The sequence below is a fragment of the Bubalus kerabau genome, chromosome 10 (assembly GCF_029407905.1).
Source record: "Bubalus kerabau isolate K-KA32 ecotype Philippines breed swamp buffalo chromosome 10, PCC_UOA_SB_1v2, whole genome shotgun sequence".
Classification (NCBI taxonomy): Eukaryota; Metazoa; Chordata; class Mammalia; order Artiodactyla; family Bovidae; genus Bubalus; species Bubalus kerabau.
The window spans coordinates 48,891,700-48,912,456 of record NC_073633.1 but is presented as its reverse complement, the minus strand read 5'-3'; the positions used below and the strand labels follow the sequence as shown (position 1 = coordinate 48,912,456).

The 20,757-nt window shown below is 40.7% G+C and overlaps 1 pseudogene; it reads right to left on the bottom strand.

The window, feature by feature from the left end:
• Positions 1 to 215: 215 nt before the first annotated feature.
• On the bottom strand, positions 216 to 1,684 carry LOC129622097 (cleavage and polyadenylation specificity factor subunit 7-like; annotated as a pseudogene).
• Positions 1,685 to 20,757: the final 19,073 nt, after the last annotated feature.

Here is a 20,757-nt window from a genome sequence, read left to right as displayed (position 1 = left end):
ATAGCACAGGGAACTATCAATATATTCAATATCTTATGATAACATATAATGAAAAAGAATCTGTAAAAGAATATGTGTATATGTGTAACTCAATCACTTTGCCATACACCTGAAACTAACACAACATTGTAAATCAACTATGCTTCAATTAAAAAGTCTGATGGCAATGATGGAAGGTGGGGTTAATCTTGAAAAGGAGAAGAATCATCTTCCATCTACCTCAGGTGAAGCCTTGTGTCCTCTGTTGGCAAAGAGGAGCTTCTCTTCTCTAGGAAGATGGAGGGGAGTTTTTCTTCCCACTTAAAGGAATCCAGGGCTTTGAAATTCTCAGGTGCATCCACAAAATATGCCTGATGAAGGTGAAGAGATACAAGTCCATTAAAAAAAAACAAAAATGCTTCCAACCAGATTCCTTTATCAGAGGTGCAGCCCCATTCTCTATTCTGGTGTCTCTCGTGCTCCTGGTTCCTTTCTTGGAAATAACCATCATGCTGATCCTTATTAAGAAGCAGGTCCTGATGCCTCCTGCTGTCCTGCTGCTCTCTTGGGACTAGCTAGACGATTTCTCCCAGAACAGATGTCTTTTTCTGGAAGAGCTCCTGCTGGCACCCACACTGTAGGACTTGGCTTCAGTGCCATGAACCACTTAAGGGAGATGAGGACACAGCAACACTCATCACTGGTGGCCTGAGACTGTTTGATAACAGCAATAGCTGTGTGCAGCATCTCAGTCGAGTCACTGTAGTCCCCTGTGCTGGCTCCAGAAATCACTTTGGGATTGGCATGGCTCTGGTTTGCTTCATGATCTCTTCAAATTCAGCTTCATTCACCATTGAGGGTCGAAAGCCCAAACCTTGTCTGCCAAGGTGGATAGAGGGGTCAAAGGCCTTCATGTAAATATCTGATGGAGGCCCTACTGTAGCATTTGGTGAAGGAAATAAGGCTGGATTGAGGTAAAGGGCAGGTGGAATGGCCCAGGGGGAGGTATAGCTATAAAAAGGAGGTAATGGAGGGGCAGGAGATGCTCGTGGGAGATGCCAGAAGAAAGAGGAAGACTGCAAATGTTGAGGAGAGAGGCGGTAGGGATAGAATTGGGCCTGAGACCAGACTCATCAGGTGAAGGACTGGAGGAGAGCGACTGAAGTCAGGCAGCACATGGCAGGGCTTATCCTTTTAGGCAGATGTGAGTACAAGGTTCTCAATCTATGGCCATCAGCAGAATTACTAGAATACTGCGTTGGTCCTTTATACCTATTTCCACTCTTGAGACTCTGAGCCTCTGCCTCAAATTATGACAGGTCTGCCAGGTGGCTAACCCCACGTCCACTTTTTCTCCATTAAGTACTTTTCTGGAAAGAGTTTCCAATAATTTTGTGGACCAGGTTTTCAGAGGCTACCACCACCTCAGCATACCCTCACTGGCTATTTGCCCCATCATCTGCAAATTTCAACCCCAGCACATCACAGACTCCTACAAAGGGAATAACCTGGCTCAGGACCTGGTCTGCAGTCCACCAGGAGAAGCCACTCACATGGACAACAGGTTGTCTATTATTCCAGCCACCGCAGGTATGCAGAATTGCCTGCAGGACGTTGTTGCTGGGCTTGGAGTTGACTCCTGGTGAACAGGAGGCGGTGCCTCGGAACTGCTGCTTCTGTCATCTGAGGGCTGTGAGGGGGACATCAATGAATGGGGTTGCTTTTCCCATAACATCCAAGTTGTGATGTGGTTCCAGCTGAAGGAGGCATGGCAAGAGTCCTGCAATGCCCACTGAGGGCGGTTCTTCATGCATCTGCAGGCAAGCTGCATCTAATATGAGAAGAAACAGGGCATGTAAGGTGAGACTTGGCTTGTGGGAGGAAGAGGCACTGGAGACCCTTCTGGCTCAGTGGAGAGAGACTAAACTGGACTGAATTCTTCCTCTGTTCTCTGAACATTTCTAACATAGCTCTTAATCAGTCACTGAGGGAGTCTCCCCAGGGTTGAAAAGCCATGTGCCTTGGGTCAGAGGCTACAGACTGTAGCCTTTTCTCCCTGTTCTAACCCCATCCTCACCTCCCCTTAAGACAGGGCACCTGTCAACTGGCCCAGTGGTATAAACAATGTGCTTAACCTCAAGGACAGCTCTGCGGATCTTTTTAAAATGTAGAGATAATCAAATAAGGTGATGATTCAAAAAAAAAATCGAAAATGGCTGGAAAAGCCATTTACCTAGAGGATTTTTTTCACCCCTTCTTTATTTTGTTTTCACTTGATATAATTTTTAGTTTTAATTACTACTGATAGCAACTGGGGAGAGATGTCTTGTCCTGCTGTTGTTCACTATTTATCTTTCTGGTAGGTTGACAACTGGGTAAGAAACTTGATGATGCTGTCAAGTCTTTTAATCTGCATTGTGTTTCTTCAGTTTTGTAACAACACATTTTAAAATGAGAAATGGGATGTGAGTTGCTAGAAAAAAAAACAGAAGACAAATACTATGTGATTCCACTGGTATGAGTTATTAAAGTAGGCAAATTCATAAAAACAGAAAGTATACTTGGCAGTGACCAAGTACTCCTTCTTTGAAGGAGCCAGCTCTAAAGTGTTGCCATTGGCCATACTAAATGATATCATTTTAAAAGTCCATGATTCTCCAAGTGATACTCAAGAGAAAGAGGAAAAGATCTTCTTTATAGAGAGTAACTTACAGAGAAGCACATAAGGTATAGAAACAAAATCATTTCCTTAGAAATCATCATTTTGTAACCCTTGGATAATAACTGATTCAGCCAAGGATTAGTAAAGGATGCTTAAACCATTGGGTGAAAGTTCATTGAAGAACAAGATAGTTATCACTCCCAGGTCCTTTACCCCACAGATTCTTTTTTAATTAAGAAGGAAAAGATACATGCTTATGGTGAAGATATCTAGCAGACATGCCTTAACCAAGTGATCAAATTGTTTCTCAGTAATAACAGAACAAATTTATATTCTGTACCTCTTTCTCACAAGCTACAGGGGGAAATACACAATATCAGTTATGCAGTAGTTTTGCCAAAATGTTTAACATGAATCTAATCATTAGGACTAATCCAGAACTATGCTATTTTCAATAAAACAATTCAGATTCTTCAAAATGTCAGTGTCAGGAAAGAAAAAAGAAAAGATGGAGAGATACTGTTCTATATTAAAGAGAATGAAAGAGGCATAATGTCAAGTATAATGCATACATCTGGATTTTAAAAATATGTATATGCTATTTTGGGGAGAAGGCAATGGCACCCCACTCCAGTACTCTTGCCTGGAAAATCCCGTGGATGGAGGAGCCTGGTAGGCTGCAGTCCATGGGGTCGCTAAGAGTCGGATAGGACTGATCGACTTCACTTTCACTTTTCACTTTCATGTATTGGAGAAGGAAATGGCAACCCACTCCAGTGTTCTTGCCTGGAGAATCCCAGGGACGGGGGAGCCTGGTGGGCTGCCGTCTATGGGGTGGCACAGAGTCGGACACGACTGAAGCGACTTAGCAGCAGCATATGCTATTTTGAAGATAAATGGACTCTATGTTAGATGACATTAAGGCAATGTTAAATTTCTAATGAATGACAATAATAGGAGTGGAAAGTCATTGAGAGTGTCATTTGGGGTGAAATATCATGATGTTTGAGCTTCCCAAGTGGCACTAGTGGTAAAGAACCTGCCTGCCAATGCAGGAGACATAAGAGACGTGGGTTCAATCCCTGGGTTGGGAAGGTCCCCTAGAGGAGGGCACGGCAACCCACCCCACTATTCTTAGCTGGAGAATGCCATGTACAGAGGAGCCTAGCGGTCTGCAGTCCAGTGGGGCACAAAGAGTCCGACATAACTGAAGCAACTTAGCACACATCATGTTGTTTGCAACTTATTCAATGATTTGGAAAGTATATTTTTAAACATTTACATTTTATGTATCATATAAAAGTTATAAACATATATAAATATAAATATATGGAAATAGACAAAGAGACTGAGTAGAAACAATGACTGTCCTCTTAGCAGTGAGCATTCCTAGGACCCAAACTGTGGTCCTGAAATGCTATTTCTCACTAAAAGAAATCAGAGATTCTGGGGAATAAATGGCTGGTTCCAAGTCTGTAGCAGAAAATAACAAGAAGGGCCTAGAATATATTGTCTCTCAAATACCAAGAAAGTTATCAAAGACTGTTAGGATCATCTCAAAAAGGCTCCCAGTCCACCTGAAGATTTCACTGGGCAAAATCTCCAATTGGGACAGTTGGAGCTTCAATCATGATAATAATAATTTGGATGGGTTAAAACAAATCAAATATGTTTAAATCTATAAGCTCAAAAAGAATTGATCACCTTCAGAATGTGATGGCTTCCCTGATGGCTCAGCTGGTAAAGAAACCACCTGCAATGAGGGAGACCTGGGTTCAATCCCTGGGTTGGTAAAATCACCTGGAGATGGGAATGGCTACCCACTCCAGTATTCTGGCCTGGAGAATTCCGTGAACCACATGGTCCATGGGGTCACAAAGAGTCGGACACAACTGAGTGATTTTCACACACAGAATGTTATAGGACATCAATGTATTGTCTTTAAATCTGGTTTAAACAACAACAATCTATCCTGCCTTCCTATTTGAACTATACCACTATCTACTTCTGCTTTATTGACTATGCCAAACCCTTTGACTGTGTGGATCACAATAAACTCTGGAAAATTCTGAAAGAGATGGGACTACCAGACCACCTGACCTGCCTCTTGAGAAACCTGTATGCAGGTCAGGAAGCAACAGTTAGAACTGGACATGGAACAACAGACTGGTTCCAAATAGGGAAAGGAGTACGTCAAGGCTGTATATTGTCACCCTGCTTATTTAACTTCTATGCAGAGTACATCATGAGAAATGCTGGGCTGGAAGAAGCACAAGCTGGAATCAAGATTGCCAGGAGAAATATCAATACCCTCAGATATGCAGATGACACCACCCTTACGGCAGAAAGCGAAGAAGAACTAAAGAGCCTCTTGATGAAAGTGAGAGAGGAGAGTGAAAAAGTTGACTTAAAACTCAACATTCAGAAAACTAACATCATGGCATCCGGTCCCATCACTTTATGGCAAATAGATGGGGAAACAGTGTCAGACTTTATTTTCTTGGGCCCCAAAATCACTGCAGATGGTGACTGCAGCCATGAAATTAAAAGATGCTTGCTCCTTGGAAGGAAAGTTATGACCAACCTAGAGAGCATATTAAAAAGCAGAGACGTTACTTTGCCAACAAAGATCCATCTAGTCAAGGTTTTGGTTTTTCCAGTGGTCATGTATGGATGTGAGAGTTGGACTATGAAGAAAGTTGAGCACCAAATAATTGATGCTTTTGAACTGTGGTGTTGGAGAAGACTCTTGAGAGTCCCTTGGACAGCAAGGAGATCCAACCAGTCCATTCTAAAGGAAATCAACCCTGAATATTCATTGGAAGGACTGATGTTAAAGCTGAAACTCCAAAACTTTGGCCACCTGATGTGAAGAGCTGACTCATTTGAAAAGACCCTGATGCTGGGAAAGATTGAAGGTGGGAGGAGAAGGGGACGACAGAGAATGAGATGGTTGGATAGCATCACCGATTCAATGGACATGAGTTTGGGTAAACTCCGGGAGTTGGTGAGGCCTGGTGTGCTGCAGTCCATGAGGTCACAAAGAGTCAGACATGACTGAGCAGCTGAACTGAACTGAACTGAACTGAGTAACCAAATAATAGATTAGGAGGAGAATCTCTTTATAATAATATTTCAACTAACAGATGAAATAGAAATTATTAAAATTAGAACATCTGCATTCTTCAAACCAAATGAATGACTAGATACAGGCAGTAAGCATCATCAGTGGCTGCTGACATCACCCTAGGGGAGACAACCAGATGTGCTTCTTACAGAAGTACCCAACACCTCGTTGCCTTGACAACAGGATCAGTGTGATCCAGCTGCCAATTTGCAGGAAATACAGAGGGCAGAGAATATGTTGAAATACACCACGAGTGTGCAATCAGCAGAATCCAGACTGGGAAACCCTGCTGGTCAAAGGATGCAGATGAGATATAAGGAAATGAAAGGGACTGTTAGTTTAAAACTTAAAATACACTTTTAACTTTTTATTTTATATTGGAGTATAGCAAATTAACAATGTTATGATTTTAATAGTTTCAGGTGGACAGCAAAGGGACCCATATATATGTACCCATTCTCCCCCAAACTACCCTCCCATCCAGCCTGCCACGTAACATTGAACAGAGTTCCCTATACTATACAGTAGGAACTTGTTTGTATCTGTTTTAAATATAGCAGTGTGTACATGTCAATCCCAGGGCTTCCCACATGGCACTAGTGGTAAAGCATGCCATTGTGGGAGACATATAGACTCAAGTTTGATCCCTAGGTCAGTAAGATCCCCTGGAGGAGGCAACCCACTCCAGTATTCTTGCCTGAAGAATCCCATGGACAGAGGCACCTGGTGGGCTACAGTCCATAGGGTCGCAAAGAGTTGGACACGACTGAAGTGACTTAGCACGCACACATGCATATGTCGATCCCAAACTCCCTGTTTCTTCCCCCATTCTAACTACCTGGCAGCTATAAGTCCATTCTCTACGTCTGTGAGTTTGTTTCTGTTTTGTAAATGAGTTCATTTAAGTCATTTTTAATAGGACTAAATTATAATATCCAGGGACATTTTATCACAATTGGGTGATAAAGTTATTTGCAAAGTAACAATTACTATAAAAGTAATTGAGAAGAAAGTGTTCAGCATTGAAATGAGTCTCATGGACAGGGCTTCCAAAGTAGAAGGTAAAGTTTTATTTTCTGTCTGGGGTTGTAGTTTCAAAGTTATTCACTTTTATAAAAAATAAATTGTCATATATTTTTGTGTAGTTTTCTATCTTTATTTTTATAGTCTAATAAAATTGTTTTAAAAGAGAGAAAGATACTTTTAGCAGACACACCAACCAACTGCAATCTGTGGACCTTGTTTGAATCCTAATTTGAACAAACCAATTATCAGCTATTTATGAGATAATCAGGAAAATTAGAACATTGACTAGATCTTTGATATTTAGGTATTATCTTTTAATTTTAGATGCAAATTAAATATGTTAATTTTAGATATTATTATTTTAAAATGTACACTGAAATATTTTACATAATGCCTGAGATTTACTTCAGAATAATACGTTGGGAATAGAAATGGCAGGTAGGTGTATAAATGAAACAAAGTGGCCAAAGTTGATAATTTGTGAGACTGGCTGCAGAATACATAGGGGAGTCATGATATTATCCCATCTACTTCTGTGCATGTGTGAAATTTTCCATAAAAAGTAATTTCTATTACTGACATGATTTAGATGACTAGTTCATAAGCAAAAGAAAGCTGGACCCCTAAGTTCCTGTTTGCAAATGATTCAGACAGCTGTCTCTTCAGTGAACCACTCTAAAGAGTCTCCCTCCATGGAACAATTGTTTAAGTCGACCAAAACTTAACTGTTTAAGTCAACCAAGACTTCAGGACCAGGTGTCATTTTTCAGATAAAATGTCCCTGCATACCAAATGTCCCAATGCTTCTTTCAGATCAGACTGACCAAATAAAATACACTTTCACTTCTCTGTGGAGAGCTAGGGACTGTGAACCACAGACTCCACTGAGTACCTGGCCTGCCTACGAGTTGATGCCCAGATTGGTAATGTATAGGACAGAACCTTCCATTCCATTCTGCAGAATTTCAGGTCCAGACCAAAAATCTGTCTCTGAAATGCCTCCCACAATTTTTGAACAGCTGCTCAATCTCAAGTTAGCACCAAAAGTAAAACATAATAATATGGGTTGTTTTTTAAGGCCTTGATGTCTCGATTTTGTCATGCTGACATCAGCAGCATATGCCTACTGGTGTGGCAAATTGAGAAGAAAATGTTTCTATGACCATGCTGCTGATTTTTAAAAATAACATTGCTAATAAGCCAGCTGTGATTAGACAGGAAAACATTAATAATCATTTATGCAGTTTCTTTTGTCCTAAACAATTCTCAGATATTACTCTATCTTTTCAAAACTGCAATACAGATATCATACAGATGGCCCATTTGATGGGTTCTGTTTTTAAATAAGCAACCTGGGAGACCATTGTTTTTATTAAAAGGTAGGGAAAATAATTTATCCCAGCACTAAGAGTAAATTATTTTTCTGACAAAATGGTGTACTTTTTATAAGACAGTGTTGTCAGTTCGTGAATGTACAGTGATTTATCTCCCTGGAACTTGAAAATGAGGGCAATAAAGAATGACTTAAGGGTTAAACTCTACAATCAATATAGTGTGATAAGGGCTGAGAATACAAAACTGCTTAGAAACCAGATAGTGTCAGGTCAGCAAGCCTGGGCTGTGAAAGAATGAATATATTATGATACCTAAAGGGTATGTTCACCAAAGCGTGTGGGAGCAAGTGATGTTGATCCATCATAGAAATATAGGAAAGAGTGTCACTCAGACAAGTGTTGGCTCTGTGTGTCTACACATTGTTCTGGACACAACAACCGTAACCAATGGCTCTGAGTTATTCGAGTCTCATGGAAAGATCACCCCTAACATGAGCCAGATGCGTCAGGCTTTGAAAACTCAAGGCAGAGATCACAGACTTGAGTGTGGACACCTAACCTTGCTCCCAGCTGGATTTGTCTGGTTCTGTTAGGTTCTTTTTTAATGTGTGTGTTTATATGTGTGTGTACTCAGTCGCTCAGTCTTATCTGACTCTTTGCAACCCCCTGGACTCTACCCTGCCAGGCTCCTTTGTCCATGGAATTTTCCAGCCAAGAATACTGGAGTGGGTTGCCATTTCCTACTCCAGGGTATCTTTCCCACCCAGGGATCGAACCCATGTCTCCTGCATTTGGCAGGCAGATTCTTTACCACTGCACCACCTGGGGAGCCCAATATTCAAATTAATTGGAAACTTTTAAAATGTAAATATTTTATATAAAATTCTTCATTTATTACTTTTTTTGAGAAAAATCCCACATTGCCATGTGGCAACAATCAGCTAGAACTGTGTAAGAGTTGTCCCCTGCAGACAGCTCCCGCCATCCACAGCCTCCACCGGCATCTTCACTCAGCTCACTTACCTCTCAGACCCCTGGACACATCTGCACTGGCTGCCCCTAGCTTAATACCTTCAGCTACTCAGCTGGTCTTACTTCCTGTGTACTGAATCCATGCTCAGCCTACAATCTCCTAGTCCCAGTCTGACTTCCCTTGTTGGTTTACTTTAGGAAGAAAACGAGCTGGACATGTCAATGTAAGGACTCCTGCCTTTGTGACAGTTTTGTTTCATGGCTCAGTAAGAAGCTGGCATTTTGATTTTACACATCAATCTCCGGTAACTCAGCCCTAGGGAGATGGATCCACTCTTGGTGTAATAACAAAGTCAGGTCTCAGCCTCCAAGGCTGAGAATCAAGCTTCTATTGCTGCTAAGCTCTCAGTGGCAAGCTCCCTAACTCAGTGACTTGGGACTGAACCATTCAATACCACTATATAGAATCCTCCACGAAGAAGACAGTTTTCCAATTTTTACTGTACTGAAAAGGTCCTATATGCTCTAATTTTGTTTTGTAAATCACATTTGTGGAAGAATGAGTGCCTTTTCAGACTCTTCTAAGAGAAGATAAGAAACCTGATCTTCTCTACTTTGTGAATGTCATTGCCTCTGCAGTCACCCACTAGCCTCCTATATTTTATAATTTAGAAAATGTCCACCTACATATTGCACCTCAATTGTGTCATCTGCCAAAAAGCAAGATGATTGGGAAAGAAAATCTTACAAACACTTCCTACACATTCACACATTGCCGAGGCTTTACATCATAGGCATTTGGGAGTCCCACTGTGCCTGAAAGAACTTTAGAACGATTCATGCAAGAAATAACTTGGGAAAAGATAATTCTGAAAGATTCTCTTAAGCATGGGGGTTGTAATGCTAACTGGTGTAGCAACTCTGATGTTTAAGATCCTCCAACTCTTTTCCCATTTCAACCATAAGTATACACATCGCATTCATTCATTCATTAAAAAAAAATGGTTACCAAGCCATCTATTGGGCTTCCCAGGTGGTGCTAGTGGTAAAGAACCTGCCTGCCAGTGCAGGAAATGTAAGAGATGCAGGTTTGATCCATGGGTCAGGAAGATCCCCTGAAGGAGGGCATGGCAACCCACTCCAATATTCTTGCCTGAAGAATCTTATGAACAGAGGATCCTAGTGTGCTATGGTCCATGGTCACACAGAGTCGGACACGGCTGAAGTGACTTAGCACAAATGAGCATGAGCAAAGCCATCTATTATGTGCAGGTGACCAATAGCCTGCACCTAAAGCCAATAGAAAGCAGTTTTCCTAGACTTAGTAGCAATAATCATAATAACAATGACATTTTTGCCTTTATAACCATATGATTGATTTCAGTTGTTTTGATGTCTACCACTACAGGATAGAACTGTTTGGCAGCTTACAAAGATTTTTAGAAAGTGCCAAGTGGTTCTACACTTATGATTTTTGTTTTCCTCCCATAAAGAGATATCTTTGGTCACCTAACTGGCTGCTAAGTGGCTTCAGTTGTGTCCGACTCTGTGCGACCCCGTAGATGGCAGCCCACCAGGCTCCCCCGTCCCTGGGATTCTCCAGGCAAGAACACTGGAGTGGGTTGCCATTTCCTTCTCCAATGCATGAAAGTGAAAAGTGAAAGGAGTTTACTACAAAACAGTTGACGCTGAAGCTGTCAACTATTTAGTGAATATTTCTGAGTATTGCTTCTAAGTAATTTTTAAAACACAACAGAATGTCAGAAACTCTATTCTATCTCTGTCCTTCATATATCATTCCTATGTATCACATGGTTGCCTGGAGAATCGTATGGACTGAGGATCCTGGTGGGCTACAGTCCATAGGGTCACACAGAGTCGGACATGACTGAAGAGACTTAGCATGAATGAGCACAAACAAAGCAACTTTTTATGTGAAGGTGACCAAGAGCTTGCACCTAAAAATGAAGTGAATATGTGGCATATTGAGAAACCATAATTAGATGTATTTCTTAAAATTATGTTTTTGGAATCACAGATGCATTTGGTTAATAAATAGTGTGTGTGTGTGCTCAGTCATTCAGTCATGTCTGACTCTTTGCCACCCTCTGGACTGTAGCCCAACAGGCTCTTCTCTCCATGGAATTTTCCAGGCAAGAATACTGGAGTGGGTTACCATTTGCTACTCCATGGGATCTTCCCCACCCAGGGATAGAACCTGCATTTGGTTTTCTTGCATCTCCTGCATTTGGCAGGCAGTTTCTTTACCACTACACCACCTGGGAAACCCACTTAATAAATTAGTCACAGATAAAAAGATCTTAACTGAGTGGTTTTTCAGAGCTTTCATATCTGCAAAATGGAGGACTTCCAAGGCTGATTGTTTCCTCACTAAAGTATCAATACATTTTCAATGACAGGGAGAAGTATTGGGGTCAATTCCTTATCAGGGTTGCAAGCTAAGTTTATTTTAGATCTTGCTTTCTAAGAATCAAAGAGAAAGACAGAGGAACAGGAAAATGACCACATTTTAAAGGACTGCATATTGCTGCATTAATTACAGAATCGACAGTCCAGCTCCAGTAATGTAAATGAAGCAACTGACATTGGCCTAGAAGTGGGTTTAGCCCATAAAGATGTTATGTTTCTTGAATTTAATGATTTCGTAGAATTCAGATAGAGATAGGAACATCAGAGGTACAATTGTAATGTAAATTACATTACATTACAATTCAGGTGAGCAGGATCTATTTTTTTCCTAAAGCAGATCTACTTGACTGAAAACTTGTTCTCTCTCCTGTAAACTCAGTCAGCAACAAATCAAGGAATTTAGTCACCTGACAAATAGTGGTCTGGAAGCTATGTGAGATTATGTGTTTTTCAGTTCAATTCAGTTGCTCAGTCGTATCCAACTCTTTGTGACCCCATGAATCACAGGATGCCAGGGCTCCCTGTGCATCACCAACTCCCAGAGTTCACTCAAACTCATGTCCATCGAGTCGGTGATGCCTTCCAACCATCTCATCCTCTGTTGTCCCCTTTTCCTCCTGCCCCCAATCCCTCCCAGCATCAGAGTCTTTTCTAATGAGTCAACTCTTCTCATGAGGTGGCCAAAGTATTGGAGTTTCAGCTTTAGCATCAGTCCTTCCAATGAATACTCAGGACTGATCTCCTTTAGGATGGACTGGTTGGATCTCCTTGCAGTCCAAGGGATTCTCAAGAGTCTTCTCCAACACCACAGTTCAAAAGCATCAATTCTTTGGTGCCCAGCTTTCTTCATAGTCCAACTCTCACATCCATACATGACCACAGGAAAAACCATAGCCTTGACTAGATGGACCTTTGTTGGCAAAGTAATGTCTCTGCTTTTCAATATGCTATCTAGGTTAGTCGTAACTTTCCTTCCAAGGAGTAAGCGTCTTTTAATTTCATGGCTGCAATCACCATCTGCAGTGATTTTGGAGCCCCCAAAAATAAAGTCTGACACTGTTTCCACTGTTTCCCCATCTATTTCTCATGAAGTGATGGGATCAGATGCCATGATCTTGGTTTTCTGAATGTTAAGGTTTAAGCCAACTTTTTCAATCTCCACTTTTACTTTCATCAAGAGGCTTTTTAGTTCTTCTTCACTTTCTGCAATAAGGGTGGTGTCATCTGCATATCTGAGGGTATTGATATTTCTCCCGGCAATCTTGATTCCAGCTTGTGCCTCTTCCAGCCCAGCGTTTCTCATGATGTACCCTGCATATAAGTTAAATAAGCAGGGTGACAATATACAGCCTTGATGTACTCCTTTCCCTATTTGGAACCAGTCTGTTGTTCCATGTCCAGTTCTAACTGCTGCTTCTTGAGGTGCATACAGGTTTCTCAAGAGGCAGGTCAGGTGGTCTGTTATTCCCATCTCTTTCAGAATTTTCCAGAGTTTATTGTGATCCACACAGTCAAAGGCTTTGGCGTAGTCAATGAAGCAGAAATAGATGTTTTTCTGGAACTCTCTTGCTTTTTCCATGATCCAGCAGATGTTGGCAATTTGATCTCTGGTTCTTTTTTTTTTTTTTTTTTTTAATCTTTGTTTTTTTTTTTAAACTTTACATAACTGTATTAGTTTTGCCAAATATCAAAATGAATCCGCCACAGGTATACATGTGATCTCTGGTTCTTAAAAACCTTTAAATGACAACTATATTACTTTATCATCATAACAAAACAATGATCATGAGTTTTGTGTGGGAACCTTGCAATTCATTTTAAAACCACCTTAGCAACCTGCAGGTAAGCATAGAGATTTGACAGCCAACGAGGACATTTGATGGCCTCACAGGGGTGGATTCGGTATGATATTTTATAGCAAAAGGGAAAAAATACCAAGCTGAATGCCAAGTATCACACATTCTGTAAGCAACCACAGAATGATAGATTCCATGTGTTACATACACATTTACCTGTGCTACTCAAAGTCATGGCCCAGCTACTCTAAACATGAAGGACAGAAGGCTCGTGACTCTTCTGCCTGGTATTTACCTTGCAAAGCAAAGACTGTAGTGAGCCGAAACCACTACAGAACCTTTGGCTTCAGAATTAGACCTTAGAATCTTTGTGACCTTGACCAGTTTTCATAACCTGAGTCTAAGATTTTCATGTATAAAATTAATACATTTAATCTATAAATTCCAGCTAGAATGTCATCTTTGGGGGGGACAGGAATCTCTCTGTTTTTTGCCTGGAACACTTGATAATTTGTTAAATAAACAAATAAATCAATAGATTTATTCATATTTACTTGGATATATGCAAAGAAACTCTGGAAACTTTCTTAAGAAAATAACAGTTGTTATTAGGGCAGGGAAAGTGGAAGAGGTGGTCTAGACAAATTGAGGATGAGGTGGGAAGGAGATCCCAATATTTGAGTTTTGAACCATATGAATTATATATATATATATATATAAAACTGTATAGATATATAAATCAGACCTCATTGTTGTTAAAGTCACCTACCATCTCTGACAGGCCTGATTTCTTTCTCTCCACTCTCTAAAGAGACTACCCTTTCCTGTCCCTTTCCTGCACCTCCTTAATTTCTCCATGAAACCTCAAAATAACAAATTTTCTTCCTGCTTATCTGTTTTGTAGGAATAAATGTTGTACGAAAAGTATGAAATAGAACTTCAATTTCAAAACAGAGATACTCTACTCAAATACAGAATGTGATCAAGTAAAGATTTAATAAACAAAACTAACCACAAAAAGTTGAACCCAAAGAGAAAGGTCAATAAGGAAGAGCAATGGTGACTTTAGAGGGTTTGAGAAGTTCATGGTACATGATGGCAACTGCTTTGTGGGCATTGGCCCTCACTCCCAGGGGTCATGTGATGGATGTCCATGGTGTAGCTGGTGAAGTGACCTCTGGACTGGGAACAGGTTTTCTGGGATTCTCCCTGCTGAGCATCTCCCTGAGCCCAGATATCTGCTTCTGGGCTGCGCTCTCCACTATTCTGATCAAAGGACTCCTTGGTGTTAGGGCATCTGAGGCAAATGTCCCAGGGAGACCAAGAGAATACAAACAAGCAGATCTGCAGTGTGGTGAGAAGAAAACAGAAGAGGCCCGTGAGTTGGCATGTGTTATGTGCTATGAATTCATTTACATAGTCATCTGCAGAAGCAACATGATCCAAAGTCAAGATGAATCCCAGAGCCTTGCCTTCCTTCAAATCTCCAGGGAGTCTGAATATAAGTCAAATTTTAAAACATAGAGGCTTTCTTCTTCCCTTTCCACCTCCCTCCCATGTTTCCAGCCAGTTTTAGGCAAGTGAATCGTTATTCTAGCCAAATTCCTCTAGGAAGGAAAGAACAAGCTTAATCCATCTTCATTTCTCTCCTCTGACAAAGTAGGTAAGACAGTGATGATATCAGTCTTTTAACTCAAGGGATCTTGCTCACAGGGATTTAATGAATATTCGTTAATACACAGTGATAAGCAATGCAAAAATATAAAGCACAGCAAAGTGATAAGGCCATAAATTACAAATTCCTAAACCCTTATTATGCAGAAAACTAATTTCTTCTTACTACATTAAGATCTGACCATCCCTAGATCCAAAAAAGTGCTTTTTATGCACTTCTTTGAATTTTAATTATGTATAAATGAAAACTGGAAGAAAGGAGTAATTTTAAATACAAAGGTTTATTTCTAAATTCTTAGAAAATCATTTCTCTTTATGAAAAACTGCTAGTGAACAATGGTCCTCCAGCCCCAACAATTGTCAGAGTCACATGCCACAATGACCTGTAAATACTGTATATCAAGACAAAGTCTAAAAGGATGCTTTAAATCCACTCATTAGATTGTCCATTCTATTTAATCCACTAACCTAGAAAATCGTGTTAATGAAATTAGAGATTGAAATCAACATTTTTGGAACTGCTGCTTGATATTTTTCAATATTGGCTGTTGCTTCTACCCTGAAGACTATAATGACATCACCCCTTGAGAATCTCCCCCTCAAAACTGTCTGTCACACAACTCCAGAGAAGCACATCATTCAGTTCTTTGTGTTTTCCCCTAGTTACTCACCACCATGACTGTGGTTATGTTTCTACTGTGGGAGTCACACAATGGGAGAGAAGCAGGCCCCATAACATCTCCAGGTTACATAAGCACCTACCCAAAAGGAGCAACCCAGATTTTCTGAGTGGCATCCACAGAGAGAGGCTCAGACTCCAAATAGCAAGTCTGCTCTGAGCAGCAAGAAGATGTAGTTCCACTTATGATATTCAGAGACTGCAGCCGTCTACAAAATTGGACTTTCCTAGAGCACTAACCAGAAGTCACGCTTCACGGTCAAGTACTGGAGGAAGGGCTAAAACAGAAAGATCCAGCAGTTGCCATGGCAGCAGCAACAGGACTGGAAAGGTTTCCAGAAGCAGGTCTGTCTCAAGAGTTTGTAATGCATCACATGCTGTCTGTGTTTAACACAGGCCAAATGAAGACAAATACAGTGTGTTTTCCTACTCCCTCTGTCAGTTTGCATTATGATTATCTGGTGAAATTCTGGAGAGGCAAGTGTGATCATTCTCTGACCCAGGTCTTCAAGTTAACCTGCAACAAAGAAGGCTTAAGCCTTTCTCTCCCTCTTGTGCAGGAAAAGCAGCAAAAGCCAATCACTGACCTAGGCTTAACCAGGTTGGCTGAAATTTCTGGTTATACTGTCACATTTACCTGTTTCTAACTACAGAGTGATTGATTAAGTAGCAAAGCTGTTTCAACCTCTATAGTATTACTTGGAAATATTAAGAGTTAATCCAGATGGTACAGGGAAATAGTCTTTGAATCTAAATTCATTTCAGAAAAAGCAATAAAGGGTTATTCCTTTCCCTCTTTATTCTCGAGTAATTTGCAGAACAAAATTAAGCTCTGATTGCAGATGTCAGCTCTTCCCTGGGACAGGATGCCAGACCCTCAGATGTGGGTCCTTTCTCTAGATGAATTTTACCCTTCCCCCATCCTAGGGAGACCAACTTACTTTTTTATTATTATGGTAACATATACACAACTTAAAATTTACTGTTTTGACCACTTTTAAGTGTGCAGTTGAGTGACATTAGGTATACAAAAAATGCTGTGTAACCACCACCACCACCATCCATTCCCAGAACTTTTTCATGATCCCAAACAGAAACTCTGTACCCATTAAACAGTAACTCCCCACTACTCCCTCCCTTCACTTTCTGGCAACCACAATTCTACTTTCTGTCTTGATGAATTTGCCTATTCTATATATAATTTGCCTATATGTAGCTGAAATCATATAATATTTGTCCTTTTATGTCTGACTTCGTTCACTTAATATAGTGTTTTCAAGGTACATCCATGTTGTTGCATGTGTCAGAAGTTCCTTCCTTTTTAAGGCCTAATAATATTCCACTGTATTTATATTCAACATACACACATTGTATATATATTTTGTTTTTCCGATCCACTGTTGATGGACATTTGAGTTGTTCCTATCTTTGGCTACTGTGAATAATGCTATTATGAATATTGGTGTTAAGTCCCTATTTGAGTCTCTGGTATCAGTTCTTTGGGGTATATACTAGAAGTAGAATTGCTAAATCATATGCTAATTCCAACTTAAACTTTCTGAGAAACCATCAAACTGGTTCCCCTGGTGGCTGTAGCATTTTACATCCTCAGCAAGTTCCCCCTTTTAATGCCTTTAAAGTACATAAAGGCATTATGTACTCTATGTCCTTTGCGTCACTTTCCCAAATTTTGAAGTGATGGGGGAAGATTGCCATCCCTATTGTCAATACATTTCCCTGATGTCACACTGAAATCTTAGTAAGTTAAAGTCAGTAAACATTTGTTGAATGCCTGCTATGAGCCAGGAACATGCTAGGCATTAAAGATACAACGACCTCAAAGCTTAGTGAAGAAGATAGACATGCAAATGCAAAAGTGTAGTGTAATGAATCCAATAATTAGAAGGATATGCAAGTTAATAAGGGGCAGGAAAAGCTCTGCAGAAGGGATGACTGAGCTGGGTTTTGAATGATGAACAGGAGTTTGCCATGTAGGAGGAAGGAGAATAGCCCAAGTAGGGAATAGTAAGTTCAAAGAACACCCAAGAGAACAAGGCACTCTCAGGGAATAAGGGAGAGTTCATTATGCTACAACTCACTGCCTACCTTCTGGTCCATTGGTGTCCCCACTTCCTTGGTGGCTCAGAGGGTAAAGAACCTGCCTGCAATGCAGGAGACTCAGGTTCAATCCCTGGGTCAGGAAGATCCCCTGGAGAAGGGAATAGCAACCCACTCCAATATTCGCTCCTCAGTATTCTTGCCTGGAGAATTCCATGGACAGAGGAACCTGGCAGGCTACAGTCCATGGAGTCGCAAAAAGTCAGACACAACTGAGTGACTAACACTTTCAGAAACTCTGTTGACAGGGGTAAAGACATGCATATGTGTAAGCATGTGTTCATACATGGACTTGCATTTGAAGGTGAGCAGAGGTGGGACTTTACCAAGTGGTGTCTAGATTCTTGTGATTTGTGGACAGTAGAGATGCTGAGGGAAGGAGATTTCAGGGCGATGCTGACACTTCGAGGTGTTGAAGTGATTGTTACCAAACAAAACTTTAAGGTCTCCAGAGATAGGAAGTATGACTTACAACTTCAGAAAAATTTACTTTTGAGTCACCCAGTTTCAACAATATGGCAGATTAAGAAACCTGAAAACCCTCCCACTGCAACTCCTAGAAACGGTTTGTAAAATACAATTAAAATTCTTATAAATGAAAAGCCAAATTAACACATACACAAAATAGGGACACCCCCTGATGCCAGAAAGGAGGTCAGTGGAAGCCAGAGCAGTGACCTGAAACTGTAGCCACACAGGGACAAGGATGCAGGAAGGATGGTGAAGGAGTGGCAGAGTTTCCTTGCTTCTATAAAGGCAGCAGAAAAGCAGAAGTGAGAGTCAACAACAAGGAGTGTGATCTAGAATAATGGACACAGTCATGGGGCTGCCAGTCCATGCCTTTGCCATAGCGTGTCAGTTAGAAGCAGGTCCTGGGTCTCACAAGAAAAGGGGTGAACACATAGGCCATGAATACCAGAAGACGGGGATCAAGGGGGCCCAATTTAGGGTCTGTCCACCGCGTGTGTACAGATGTTCAGTAGTGCCACATTCCAGGAGTATCTATCAAGACATTTCTACTAACATTAGAGCAGGGTCCAAAATTCTCATGCCATAAGTAGGACACTAGTGACATGCTTTGTCCCATGGCCATTGCCTATAAATGTTGAAGAAGACAGGATTTCCTAGTTTTTGTTTATTTTGTGAAAATACTACATGGTTATGGAAACACCTCAAACAGTGCAGATAAGGATAAGTACAAAGGACAGGTTCTCATCTCCTTTCCCATTCACAGACCCCCTGCTACTATTCAGAAGTTATCTTTGGAGATGGTTTGTGGATAGTGTGAGTAATCGAAACTATCACCGTTGCAGGGAAACAAGAACACTATCTGTCCAAGAGAAAACTAGAGTTGTCCTGGGCAAGTGCAGCTATTTTTTAAGGTTTCCAGGTAGAAGTGGAAGCATAAGAGGTTCATGAAGGGGATGAGAGTGGTCACAGGGCAGCTGCAGAGGCGACCTCCAGTCTACCTTGCCTTCCTGAGTTAAATAGGAGAGTTCCGTGGTTAAGGAGAGAATAGAACCAAAAGGTTGATTACAAAATAAGAGAATTAAAAAGTAAAAGGAATGAAATAAATAAATTTACATAGAAAAAAACAAGAGATTATTTTGGAGTAAAGATGAAAAATACTAACATGAAAATAGTACAAAGTATTTTATAATACTTTTATAAGTATTTATTATAAAAGTAAATAAAGGTCAAAAGTTGAAAGAAGCCACATTGAAAGTTAAAAGCCAAAGAATTACAAAAGCAAGGCTTAATATTTTTTTAAAAAATATGGGTGAAGAGATGAACTGACAATTTACAAAGAAACACAGATGGCCTGTATGTGTAAAAAGATTATAACTTAATCTTCTTTATAACTAAAAAAATTATAAAAGTCTAAGATACTATCTTTCACATATTAGATTAGCAAAGATTTAAAACTTTTATAATACCCAGTATAAACATGAGGAAAACGATCTCATATACTGTTAGTTCAGTTCAGTTCAGTTGCTCAGTCATGTCTGACTCTTTGCGACCCCATGAATCACAGCACACCAGGCCTCCCTGTCCATCACCAACTCCTTGAGTTCACCCAAACCCATGTCTATCGAGTCGGTGATGCCATCCAACCATCTCATCTTCTGTTGTCCCCTTCTCCTCCTGCCCTCAATCTTTCCCAGCATCAGGGTCTTTTCAAATGAGTCAGCTCTTCGCATCAGGTGGCCAAAGTACTGGAGTTTCAGCTTCAACATCAGTCCTTCCAATGAACACCCAGGACCAATCTCCTTTATGATGGACTGATTGGATCTCCTTGCAGTCCAAGGGACTCTCAAGAGTCTTCTCCAACACCACAGTTCAAAAGCATCAATTCTTTGGTGCTCAGCTTTCTTTATAGTCCAACTTTCACATCCATACATGACTACTGGAAAAACCATAGCCTTGACTAGACGGACCTTTGTTGACAAAGTAATGTCTCTGCTTTTTAATATGCTGTCTAGGTTGGTCATGGGCTTCCCTGGTGACTCAGAGGTTAAATCGTCTGCCTCCAATGCAGGAGACCTGGCTTCAATTCTTGGGTCGAGAAGATCCCCTGGAGAAGGAAATGGTAACCCACTCCAGTATTCTTGCCTGGAGAATCCCATGGACAGAGAAGCCTGGTAAGCTACAGTCCATGGGGTCACAAAGTTGGTCATAACTTTCCTTCCAAGGAGAAAGCGTCTTTTAATTTCATGGCTGCAATCACCATCTGCAGTGATTTTGGAGCCCAGAAAGATAAAGTCAGCCACTGTTTCCACCGTTTCCCCATCTATTTCCCATGAAGTGATGAAACCAGATGCCATGATCTTCGTTTTCTGAATGTTGAGCTTTAAGCCAACTTTGTCACTCTCCTCTTTCACTTTCATCAAGAGGCTCTTTAGTTCTTCTTCACTTTCTGCCATAAGGGTGGTGTCATCTGCATATCTGAGGTTATTGAT